Below are 12,744 nucleotides of genomic sequence, written 5' to 3'. Positions count from 1 at the left end.
AGAAAGATCCCTGCCCCTGAGGCTTCATCTGAAAGACCCCTACTTTCCTTCATCTTGCAGATCCCGACATCTCAGACCATCTCTAGATGGTCCGTCATGACCGTCTGTCTTCCCTATGATTTGGCAGAGACTCCTCTTCCAAAGTCAGTGAGAGCTCACTCTACTAGAGCTGTAGCATTCTCAACAGCCTTTCTCCATGGAATGGACATCATGGATGTCTACCGTGCTGCCACATGCACCACTCCACCTATCCTCATCTCATTCTACCAACTGGATGTCCGGCTGAAGGCTGAGGCTGCGGTGGGTCAAGCTGTCCTGACTTCTGCACTTTCGTGGCATCCCTCTTCCTGGTTAGTTTGCGTAGCTTCTCAGTCACCGATTCATGTGTATTCACAGAGGCCATGAATGAGAAAGTTACTTACCTGTAACTCTGGTTCTTCAAGTGGTCGTCTGTGAATTCACACATCCCGCCCTCCTCCCTGCTATCCATCACATGTGCCATGGCATGCTGGGCAGTGGTGGTCAGTTCCTTAGAACTGAGGCACTAGTGCCAAGGGCAGAGTAATATAGCTGGTGTAGGGGAGGTCCCAGCACTAAGTGCTTAAAGCTGTGAAAGTTTCCAAAAATGCTCTGCTCAAGTGCAGATTAACCCATTAGTTTGAATTCAGATTAACCCATTAGTGTGTATTTAAAATGAACTTGGATAGGCTGAGCAGAGAGGTGAAAAGATAAAATTTTAAAGCATATTTTTGCTGGTTTTACATCATCATCATCATCATCATCATCATCATCATCATCATCATCATCATCATAACAATAATAAAGTACATGCCGCATTTCTCCCAAGGGACCCAAAACAGCTTAGAACATAAAAGTTCACACAGTTAAAAACACAGTAAATTAAATATTAAAAAACAAATTAAACAATATATGATTTTAAATAAAATTAAAATATTAAAACAGGAATAAAATAATATTATCTGCTAAAATGGGGTTCAGGGATTCATAGTTGTTAAAAGCCTGTCTGAAGGGATGCGTCTTTAGCTTTTTTCAGAAGCATAAACAGGGAAGGTCCCTTTCCTGATCTCCCAACGGAGGGCGTGCCATAGCCCGAGGGCTGCCACCAAGAAGGCCCTCCTCTCCTGTGTTCCCATCAGCTGTCCTTGGGCTGGCAATGGGGCTGAGAGGAGGGCCCCCTCTGCTGATCTTAATCACCAAGAAGGCGCATATAGGGAGATACTGTCCTTCAGGGAGCCTGGGCCCAAGCTGTTGCATTACTTAAAATGAAATAGATCCCTAAATTAAATTTCCTATACTTAAGAACTTAATCCGTATTGGAAGGTGGTTCTCAAGTGGAAAAGTTCTTATGTAGAATCTGCATTTCCCATAGGAATGCATTGAAAACCATTTAATCCGTATCTGCTCTTTTCCGTCCATAGAAACTAATGGGAAGCTGCTATTCCACCTTCGACCACTAGAGGGGAATATTTTGTTTCTTTTCTTCTTAGGTCAAGAAAGGATCAGGAACATGTTTTAAAGCTTGTTGTGCTGATTTCTTCAGCACAAAGACACACTGGCAGGAGTCTGGAAGTCACACCTTGACCCAGGCTTTGCAAGCCAGAATGCCTGACCCACACAATTCTTCAGCACAAAGACACAGAGCTCTTTTCCCACCAAACCAACCCAAAGGGAGAGAGGGAGGGAGGGAGGGAACAATGTGGAAAAGAAGCAGGAAGGAAGGAAGGAAGGAAGGAAGGAAGGAAGGAAGAAAAGGTCATCACTGGGGCACACAGACCCCTCAGACAAATGTTTGTGCTTTTTAAAGCCTCCCTCCCTGCCAGGCTGCCCGTTTTGGCAAGCATCCAGCATAGCAAGCATCAGGAGCCCATTTTCCCATTTCCATTCAAAGGGGGAAAACATGCATGCACCATGGGTAGAAAAGGTTCAGATTCTAAGGAAACAATTCATTTTTGGAGTTCATTCTACATTCTCACCCCACAATTCCTTCTCCCCCCACCACGTTTTCCCAGATCTAAGCAGCAAACCGCAGCAAGCAAAGAAAACAATTCATTCTACACTCAACCCACGTTTTCCCAGATGTACAGTACAGTAATCAGCAAAGCGGAGCAAAGGAAACAATTCTCTCTTCCCTGGCCAACAGACGAATGGAAGCAGTTTGAATCTGCTGCTTTCCCCGCCTCTCCCGCTTTGTTCTTTTTGCCCTTATTTGGTCCTAGGCACTTCCCTGGCCAATGTTGTTTTCCCCCCCCCATTCCTTATGTAAGTGGATTCTCCTTTCGTAAGTGGAAATGGATTTTTGCAGACGGAGAAGGACGTAACTGGAAAAGTACGTAAGTAGAACCTTTCGCAAGTAGAGACCCCACTGTATTCTGGATGTTACCAATAAAGATTACTGACATGTGGTTAAAAGAATGGCAAGTGATGATTAATATATATTGCAAGAATAGTAAAAAAGCTAGGATTGATAAGTAACTGTGACACATATCACAAAAAGAAAAAGATAATCAGATACTCAATATCAAATTATATTATGCAGCAAATGAAAAATTGTGAAATTTGAGGAAACTATTGAAAAAAGACTGAAATTAGAAGCAACGAAAAACAGAAGGGATCATAAATGAAATAACTTGCATCTTAGTTTATTTTCCTTCTCTCATTTTTTTTCTCAATAATGAAGAGGTCTTATACTCTCTGCCTCCATGTGTCTTTCACCCCTTCATCTGACGTTGGGATTCAAAATGGAAACATTTTCCCTCAATGTCCTCTCCTTATGACCAAAGACCATTATCCCCAAACTTTATTTCAATGACGTTTCTGCAACAGATTCAGTATGTTTTGGGGAAATGATGGACAAAGATCTAGGCAAATTTAAAAAAAAACCTGTGGGAACCTTAGGAGAGAAATCCTCAACCCACATTTCTGTACGTATGCATGTATGTGTGTTTGTGTGTATGTACAGTATATGTGTATGCACTCCATCTACCACTTGCTTGGCACCTTCTCTGAAATCCATGCCTGGGGCCCGATAAATGCACAAACGCCCGCACCCGCACCCTGCAATCTTCCCACCTCCTGTTTCTTTCCAGAGGCTGTGCAAAGCTTCCCTCTTCCCTGTGAGAACCTCCCAGCAGGAGCCCTTCTCGAGGAAGAGACGGCACTCCTTCCTCCTCCTTGGGTCTCCAGCTTTCCCTTCCCTTCCTTTCAAGGGCAGCTGAGGCTCCGCGCCCGGCCAGGGGAGACCCTGCCTTGGTCGTCGCAGGAAGAAGCCAAAGAGAGACAGGAAGAAGGTTGGCGGGCGTTCTTCTGGGACAGCCTCTGTCCTGCAAAAACCATTCTCAGAACTTGGAGGAGGAGCTTCGTCCTGGTGAAGCTAGCAGCTCTTGGGAATAGCTCCCGGAGAAGCTAGAACTGCTTCAGTCTGGGGTCCCCCTAGGAATGGGGGGATTTAGGGAGAGTCAGAAGAGACCCTCCTGAAGCTGGTGTGAGCCGCAGAAGTTAGAAGATTGGGAAGCAAACCGATTTGTCTCTCTTCTGGAAATTCACAATAGCACAGACCGAAGACAGGCGCCATTTTTGGCAACTAGCCAGGACAGCTCCAGTGCCGAGAATAAGAGAACAGAAGCACGGCAAAAATATAAATAAAGTAAGTGGGAGCCCTTGTTCTATGAAAAACCCCATTAAAATGAAGAACAAGTGATTGTGTGAAAATTTATGACCGAAATGAGATAAGGGAGCGGCGTATTTAGCATGTCAGCTTGCAATTAAGCTGATCAAGGTCGTGTGGATTTTAAGAGAACAGCCAGGCAGAAACAGCTTGGGTCTTTATTAAGGGAAAAACCTCTGGGCACTGGACAGGCTGTGAGAGAATAAAATCTGCTGTAAGCTGTACACTTAGGACCTTTTCTCCTTTTGGAGACCCTGTTTGCCGTGGAAAACACATTTGCCGGGACTCTGATTGTTGGCTCTCCTTGTTTGGGGGAGGAGAAGGAAGCCTTGGGAAGTAAAAAAATAGACTGTGAGCTGCGTTAGAACTGAACTAATGATTTAAATGACACTCTGATAACATAGCTGGCTGGGTGAAGGTAAAAATAAATCTTGAGAGAAGAACATCTTCCGGTTTGGCGGCTGGCAACGAGTTGGACCCTCCCTCCTTTTGGATATACAATTCTTAGACTGTGTGGGACGCTGTTTGCTGTGGAAAACACATTTGCTGGGACTCTGATTGTTGGCCCGCCCTGTTTGGGGGAGGAGAAGGAAGCCTTTGGAAGAAAAAAAATAGACTGTGATCTGAGCTACGTGTGAACTGAACTAATGATTTAAATGGCTCTTTGATAACACAGCCTGGCTGGGTGAAGGTAAAAATAAATTTTGAGAAGAGAAAAGAACATCTTCCGGTTTGGCGGCTGGCAATAAGAAAAGGGATTGATCTATAAAAACACTTGAGAGACTTATGTTTTTAAATTCTATCTTTGTGTTTGAGTTTCCCTCCTACTTTATTGTTAACACTGCAATAGTTTTAATGTAAAATATTGGACTTGAGGGTGACTCATATAATATGTATATGTGGGCAAAGGGGAGAGGGAATTCTAAGTGAGGGATAAAAGAGTGGGAATCAGAGAGTAATTTATATATATAGAGAGGAGATATATTGGAAAAATGGAACCTCTCCCTGGGGAAAATAGAGATCAATGGTTAGATTGGAAAATCTCCTTTCAAAGGACAATGTTGGAACGATTTGCGCAGGTAATTTTTCGTCTTGATCAGATACAAGACCTTATTAAAGATCCTAAAGAAGAGAAAACAGCAGAGGTAAAATCATACCTAAGAGAAATGCCAGAGCCAGGTACATTGAAAACAATATCAGACAATACAAATGGGATGATGTGTTACCCACTGAGATATGTAGCCATAACAGCTCAGAAAATTGAGGTTGAAGAGGGAATTACTGCTTTAGGGGTTGCTCCCCCTTTCAAAACATGGAAGAAAACAGAGTCACAGAAAAAAAAGAAGCACATAGGGGAAAAGGGAGAAGTGAACAGAATATATACTATTTTAGACCTGTCGAGTGTACTTGCAAGACAAAAGGAGGCTGAAAGAGAGGATATATTTCACAATTGGCCTTGGTGTTCTGATGGTGTTGGAATAACCTAGACGTAAGCTGTGTTATAATTGTAAGTTGAAAGCTAAAGGGGTAAATACATAGACAAATAGCTAGAAGAAGAAGAAGAAGAAGAAGAAGAAGAAGAAAGATGAGCTTTTATTGGAATATGAATAGATTACATGTTTATATATTTAATATGAAAAGATTGAATGAGTATACATTTGATGTTCTCTTATACTCAAAACCCCTTCTTTCCACCCTTTCCATTGCCCTTTACCTTCTGTATCCCTTCCCCATTTCCTAATAGTTTTGGAATAAAAAATAAATAAATTAAAAAAAAAAAAAAAAAAAAACCATTCTCAGAACTTGGAAGAGGTCATCAAGGATCACTTTTCCTCTCATAATTCTGCAGGAGAAACGCACCATGGAGAATTAACAGAAGGTGTTTCTCTCTTAAAGATGTTCCTGAGATGTCATGCGGAAGGATAACGGATGCTCCCAAAATAAAATCAATTAATCAATCAGCTGGAACCTACCAAAAAGACACCATGGATTGAAAAAAGGTCTACTCTTGCAGAGAAGCGAGAAGAAGGCTCTCCTACTCCAAAAATTATTTCCTTCTACAAAAATCTCTTCATGCAGGAGTTGTCATGATCATGAGTATGTGGTTTAAAGCATGTGATTTGAATGGTTTATGTAGTCATTAGAAATGTAATACGGATTCAAATTGGTTCTGTATAAGGCTGATTGTAAGCCCTGGGAATGTTTTCTGAAGAGGCCGTGAGAAGTGGTAAGAATGTTTTGCTGAAGCCTGGGATGGCAAGGACAATATAAGGGGTGAAATAACATTCCAGCTTAATTGGAAAGAAGATTGGAAGAACAAAACAACACATGCATTCCTGTGAGAAAGAGAGGCCGGGAGAGACTTTGCAGCCCCTGAATTACAATTAGTCAACAACTCAGATGAAGAAGAAGGGTGGAGTTTAGCGAGTAGAAAATGGAGATTGTGCCATGTGGAGAGTTCCTTAGCGTAGAGAGGTTTTTGATCCATTTTACCTTTTTTTCCTTGTGTTAGGATGAAGGTTTCAGAATGTAGGAAGAACAGAGAGAAGAAGGGGGGCTCTCACCCTTTGCCTACCCTGAAGAAAGCTTTTTAGAAATCTTAGCTATTTTTACTCAGCTGGAACATGTTACTCATTTTAACTGCAATATTCCTTGGAAATATAATCTATGCCATGCTTATACAACGAACTGGATTTTCTATGAAACTTTATTTTTTCAATAAAAAAGAAATTTAAAAAATCTACAGGACTGGTCTCTTGAACAGCAAGTCTGCTGAGCCTGCCTCCAGGGGTGGCAAGGCCATAATATAGCTATCAGACGGAGTCCTAATCCTCCGAGCTTTAGTGAGTCTTAAGGGACTACAAAGCCCAGGTGTCTGTACTTGCTAGCTACAAGCAAGTGCAGAAGAGAACCTTTAAGGCCAGACTTACTGGAAAGGATTTGTGCTACACCATGGCTGATGGTTAAAGGGACTCAGCCCAGCTGAAACGGGGTACACAGATACCTGGAGGCTCTCTGGCTGAAGGAGTAGCGCTCCCTAGAGGGAGGCTGGTCCTGACAGGAGTGACTTGTCCTATTGGATCCCAAAAGAGGAAAGGAGAAATTCCGGGGGGGGGGGGGTAGGATGCCACGCTGTCCAGGGTTGGAATCTCACCAACAGCACAGGGCTAAGCCAAGCAGGACTGCGAACGAAAAGAAAAACACTCTGCACATGTTCAGAGATGCACTACTGTAGACAGTAAAACTGGGACTCACGCAACCCGGGTTCGAACCCCCACTCAGCCAGGGAACTGACAGCGTGTCTTTGCTTTCACAAACCAGAGGTCTCCAGAACGGGGCGACAGACGGAAGTCGACAGAAGAGACTCAAAGTGAACCTCAGGATATGGGGATTTCACACCAACTCGGTCTCCTTTGCACTGTCACGCCCCATCTCGGTGGCCCCTCTGGCCCTCACCAGGCACCATGGAAGGTCTGGTGGAAGGCGCCCTCCAAACGCTCCTGATGCTTCCTGCGAGTGGGCTAAAATTCTCTGAAATACTGATGTAATTCAGGATTAGCGTCCTGCTAATGATAGGGTTGCTGTTTAATAAATAAACAAACACAGGGGTGCTTCTGGTCCCAAAGAATGAAAGAGATCTCACCTGCTATTCAAGTTTTTGGGGGGCTTCGGAGTTTGATTCTTGTCTTTTCATCCAGAGAAACGCCGGAGAGCATCAGCTGAGTCTCACCTCGTCCTTGGGAGAAAAAAATAAAAACAAATAATTCTGGAGCCTTCTCATATAGATAAAACCAAAAACTTTCCCTTAGCATAGAAGCCTTTGTCTTTTTGACAATCTGGACAATTCAATTCTTCAAAAAATACCTCCAGGTTATGAGTTGGGGGGGGGGAAATTGTGTGCTTCTATACCCATGATTCCAAAAGCCAGGAAATAGCCCAAAAATGCTGCACAATCTCGTGCCCGCCTTGCCAGCAGGAAAAAGGAGGCCGAGCCAGACAGCGCAAAGGGTGGCTGAAGGTTGGCAACCACCCAAGGCAGCCGTCCAGAGGGTCTAAAGCAGGGGGTCCCCCCAACCTTGGGCCTCCGGATGTTCTTGGACTTCCGCTCCCAGAAATCCTGGCCAGCAGAGGGGGTGGTGAAGGCTTCTGGGAGTTACAGTCCAAGAACCTCTGGAGGCCAGAGGTTGGGGACCTCTGGACTCTGCGGGAGACCCTCTTCTGCTCTTTGCCCTTCACAGCCCTGACCATGGCTTTGTGTCTGGGGGAGGAGTGGTCACTTGATGAAAAAGGGGAGTCAGATTCTGGGATGTTCCCTTGTGTGGTGTCACTCTGGGAACGGCAGGGGTGCTGGGGGGGGGGAGACTTCTGTTCAGCCCCCTCCACCCTCAGTCTGTGGAGTGTTTCAGGTTTCCATTAATTCCCCGTACTATTTCACAGAGGCATGAAAAACCGGAAAGAGTCTAGGCAGAAGAATGTGATGGTCCGACACCTTCTGTGTGATGATGACACACAACTTCCGATTGCTTTCTAAGACCTTCCAGGAGGCCCTTCGCTCAGCCTCTCTGGTCCCCAAGGTCTGGCCATCCAGCCGACCGCCATCCCCTGCGCCAACGAAAACAGTTAAGACATAAACAAGCAAGGAGGAAAGTAATTTTGAATGAATGCATGAAAGAATGAATAAATTCTAAGCTAATTAAGAATCTAATGACTGAATTTCCTGCCTCTAAGAAAGTCTCTTCCTGGAAACCAAGCGGAGATTCAGAGAATTTCCTGAGAATATTTTTATAAACCTAAAACCAGCAGCAGTAAATCTCACACAGACACACACAGTCACTTTTCCCAGTGTAGGAAAGGGGCAGCCCCTCTTCCCCCCCCCCAGGGGCTCTCCTGCCCCCCCCCCCCCATTGCTCTGGGTGGGAAGAGAAGGGGGTGGGATGGAGGGTCAGGGTCTGGGTTCAGGTCAGGGCCTGGTTGGCGTTCCAGGAACTTCCCTCCCTTGCAGGGGCAGCATCAGCAACCACCTTGGCTGCCACAGACATGAAATATCATCCTCATCATCCACACCCCTCCCTCCTAGCCGACCCCCTACCTTCTCCTCCCAGCCACATTTCTCTGTGACCCCCACCCCTACACCCCCACTACCTTGCAGCCCCCCCACAAAAAAGGCCCCCAATTCCCACTTGGGGCTTTCCAGGAACTTCCCCCCCCCAAAGTTTTCCAACCAAAGGGGTTTCCTGGGGGGGGGTCAGGGCTGGAGAAGGTCCTGTGGGGGGGGAGGGGGAAATAACCACAACGGGGGGGGGGGGAAAGGGAGAGGCGAGCCTGAGGGGACTCCGGGAGGAAAACAGAGAGAGAGACAAAAACCCACAAGCCCCACTAAAGATTCTCCCCCCCCCAGAGAGAAGGAGACGAGGACCGGAAAGCCCCCCCCCGACCCCCCCCCGAAAGGAGTGTGGAATATCTTTCTAGGGGCCCCCCTCCCCCCTCCCCCTCCCTCTTTCTGCCCCCCCCCGAAAAATAAAGGCTCCAAATGGCCCCCACCTCCCTCCGGATCCTCAGGCGGGGAAATCCTGCGCGGGAAGAGACAGCGAGGGGGGGGGGGGAAGAGGGGAGGAGAGAGGGGAGGGAGGGAGGGGGCACTGCCTCCACTTCCGGTTCCGGCGGGGGAGGGGACGCAGCGCTGGAAGCAGCCCCCTCCTCCTCCTCCTCTTCCTTCTTTCGTAGCTCTACCTTCTTCCTCTCTTCCCTCCCCTCCCCCCTCAGCCTTTCGCGTCCTGCTCATCATCATCCTCATCATCCTCGGGTGATCGCTTAATAAACAAAACAGATTTTAAGAGGAGGGGGGGCGAGGCTGTCCATGGGCGCGCGCGCACACACACACACACACACACACACACACACACACACACAGACGACTCCTCTGCCCCCCCATCCAATGCCCCCCGGTGGACCAGAGGGGGGGAGAATGGGCAGGAGGAGCCTATTCGGGGGGGGGGAATGAAACGGCCGCTGCTTTCCCGCCCTCCAGGCCACGATCCGCCGCCAACCCCCCCTCGGTCCCCCCCTGCCTTTTTCCCTGAAGGGGGGCAAGGAGGGAGCCGTTGGGGGGGGCTCAGGGGCAAGGGGCACCTCGCTCCCTGGGAGGCCCTACCGGACACCACATCCTGTGGCGAGGAGTTCCACAGGCTAACATGCCAAGTCAAGGACTATTTCCTCGGTTCTTACTCCAGCACCATCCCATCGGAGTGGAGATCCCCCCCCCTGACGGTCCTGGTACTGCGTGAGAGGGGAAAGAGCTTTCTCCTGCTCGAGACCTCCAAGGAGGATGATGGACACGTTAGACTTCGACTTCCTTTTAGACCTCTTCTCGCTGCTCCGGTTCTCTCAAGGCTTCTTCCCCACAGGGCCGCCCGTTTGACACGCCTTGCGTGCACACACACACCGTGTCACACTCGGGCACAAAGACAAACGTTGCACAAACATCTGCAGATCCCCACAACTGAAGCATCTCTTCCCTCCATCCTCCCTTTGGCCTTTTGGCTTTGATCCCCTTCTCTAGTATTTGTTTAGCTTTTATAACCCCCCCCCACCTAGACGGAGCTACTCTGCGCACAGTCTACAGTAAAAAAAAAAAGGCAATAAAATTAAAATCCTCAATAAATAGACCGAAACAATCCAAAAACCAGAAGAAGAAGAAGAAGAAGAAACTAAGCAGTGGCAGGAGGGATTTCATGCCCTTTCCCTTCATTTGGTGTTCCCTGAAAGGTCGCTGGGCGAGTCCACGGATCTGCCCTCGGTCTCCGGGGTCTCTCCCCTTTCTTTCTTTCTTTCCTTCTTTCCTTCTTTCTTTCTTTCTTTCTTTCTTTCTTTCTTTCTTTCTTTCTTTCTTTCTTTCTTTCTTTCTTTCTTTCTTTCTTTCTTTCTTTCTTTCTTTCTTTCTTTCTTTCTTTCTTTCTTTCTTTCTTTCTTCCTTCCTTCCTTTCTTTCTTTCTTTCTTTCTTTCTTTCTTTCTTTCTTTCTTTCTTTCTTTCCTTCTTTCTTCCCTTCCTTCTTTCTTCCTTTCCTTCTTTCCTTCTTTCTTTCTTTCTTTCTTTCTTTCTTTCTTTCTTTCTTTCTTTCCTTCTTTCTTTCTTTCTTTCTTTCTTCCTTCCTTCCTTTCTTCCTTCCTTCCTTTCTTTCATTCCTTCTTTCTTTCTTTCCTTCCTTCTTTCTTTCTTTCTTTCTTTCTTTCCTTTCTTTCTTTCTTTCTTTCTTTCCTTATTTCCTTCTTTCTTCCTTCCTTCCTTCCTTCCTTCCTTTCTTCCTTTCTTTCTTTCTTTCTTTCCTTCTTTCTTTCCTTCCTTCCTTCTTTCTTTCTTCTTCTTTCTTTCTTTCTTTCTTTCTTTCTTTCTTTCTTTCTTTCTTTCTTTCTTTCTTTCTTTCTTTCTTTCTTTCTTTCTTTCTTTTCTCCTCCTCCTTCCTCCAGATGAAGGCTTTTCCTTCCTTCCTCCCTTTCCTTCCTTTCGGTTCCCTGTCAAACCCCTGCCAGCTCTGATCCCTGGTCGCAGGATCCCCCCCCCCCCCGGGTTCTGCCTCCAGCTTTATTCTCAGCTGTGCTCTGTTATGAAACGGATTATTTCACCCGTTATTTTTCACTCCGTTTCCGTATGTCTGATCAAGTGGGCACGTCCACAAAGGCTCACATCAAAATATAATGGTTAGCCGATAAGGTGCCATACATTTGTGCCTTGTTTTGTTTTGTTTCTTTGGATTTTGCCGGATAACGCTTGTGCGGACGAACAGGGCTGCCTCTTCTACAATGACAGCTACTAGAATGTTTCTTGAAATGCTCCATATCATTTTCTGTTTTATTTTTGCTTGTAGCTGGAAGCAAAACAATTCTGCCGTCCATCATTGTTCTTTACGTTCAGCCCTAATGGTTCATTTATTCTAATGAATAACTTTCCTTCTCTAAGGGACATCTGACACTAAAGAGAGGTAATTTTTAAGCTTTTTTTAAAAAATGAAGTAACGCTTACCAAGACAGAAAAAACAAAGCACGATTCAGATTTTGGGTCACTCCTTAATAATGTGTCCTCATCTTTGCCACTTTCTGGACGAAAAGAGACACAGCAAAGAAAGGGTCAGGAAAAGTTGCCCTGTTCAATTCCAGCAATTAATTTTTTTTTTTGCCAGACAAGTAAACAGAGGGTTCCAAAAGTCCAATCATGCCTGTTCTTCAACAGGATGATGATGGTGGCAGCTGGTTCCCCAGAGGAGTGCCCCTGCGACAACTGGGAGCTTGGCCTTCTAAGTCAAAAGGGAAGATTGTCGTCGTCCCCCCCCCCCCCGGTTCTGGGTGCCCCAAAGTCCGTCCGTTCCTGGCCTGAGATCCACCCAGCCTCCCTTGAGGCTGGCTCTGGCCCTGATGCCGGCCGGAAGAAACAACAAGGGATCCCCGGGCTGAGAAAAGCCAAGAAAGGCCTGAGCCAAGAGGGGAAACTCCCGTGACTTCGAGCAGCCGATCCTCTCTAGGACAGGATCCGAGGGCTCAGCCGGGATTTATAACAATACTCATGGCAATGGAAGGGCCACAAGAACTCCCCACCCCATCCTCCATCTGCTGGCCTTGGGGCAGCCACGAGGGCCCTTCCTTTCTCCTGACCTTCGGAGACAGAGCCCAACCCTTGGCTGGTTCCCCAGTGAGAGGCCCTCCCCTTTCCTTTCCTTTCCCCACCAGGTCGCAAAGAGAAGAATCAGAATTATACACACCCACTTCTGATGCTGCTAGAAAAAACCACATGTGAAAAAGGAAGGAAGGAAGAGAGAGAGAGAGAGAGAAGTGAAGCCTGCCAATGACAGAAAATCTATTTCCAGCTTCTCGGGGTGTAGATATTCCCCATTGGTAGAAATGTGGGCCTCCAATGTGAACAAAAATAGCAGAGTCTACTCACAAGTAAAACAAAATGAATGGACTGTTTTAAATGACAAGTTGTATATCTTAGTTAAGAATTCAACAACTTCATTTCTCAGTTCCTTAATAACAGTTGGGTGGATGCCATCTGGGCCCGGTGACTTAT

At 46.3% G+C, this 12,744-nt stretch overlaps 3 protein-coding genes across 3 annotated transcripts in view; 2 read left to right on the top strand and 1 right to left on the bottom strand.

Moving 5' to 3' along the window:
- LOC140702985 (uncharacterized) overlaps window positions 1-9,335 on the bottom strand; it is a 54,660-nt gene extending 45,325 nt beyond the window's left edge. Inside the window, exons 1-2 of the mRNA XM_078382474.1 lie at window positions 9,227-9,335; window positions 7,329-7,421 (exon numbers count right to left, since the gene is read on the bottom strand). The gene's annotated coding sequence lies outside the window, so the exon portion shown is untranslated. The remainder of the gene's footprint in view (window positions 1-7,328; window positions 7,422-9,226) is intronic.
- LOC144584975 (uncharacterized) overlaps window positions 1-12,744 on the top strand; it is a 618,887-nt gene that overhangs the window by 294,391 nt on the left and 311,752 nt on the right. The window lies entirely within an intron of this gene.
- The window catches only part of LOC144584983 (uncharacterized), a 392,659-nt gene that overhangs the window by 162,417 nt on the left and 217,498 nt on the right, over window positions 1-12,744 (top strand). The gene's annotated exons all lie outside the window — the stretch shown is intronic.

Source organism: Pogona vitticeps, chromosome W, assembly GCF_051106095.1.
Source record: "Pogona vitticeps strain Pit_001003342236 chromosome W, PviZW2.1, whole genome shotgun sequence".
NCBI classification, from domain to species: Eukaryota; Metazoa; Chordata; class Lepidosauria; order Squamata; family Agamidae; genus Pogona; species Pogona vitticeps.
Note: the sequence above shows the minus strand (reverse complement) of the source record. Positions and strands in the feature narration are given on the sequence as shown.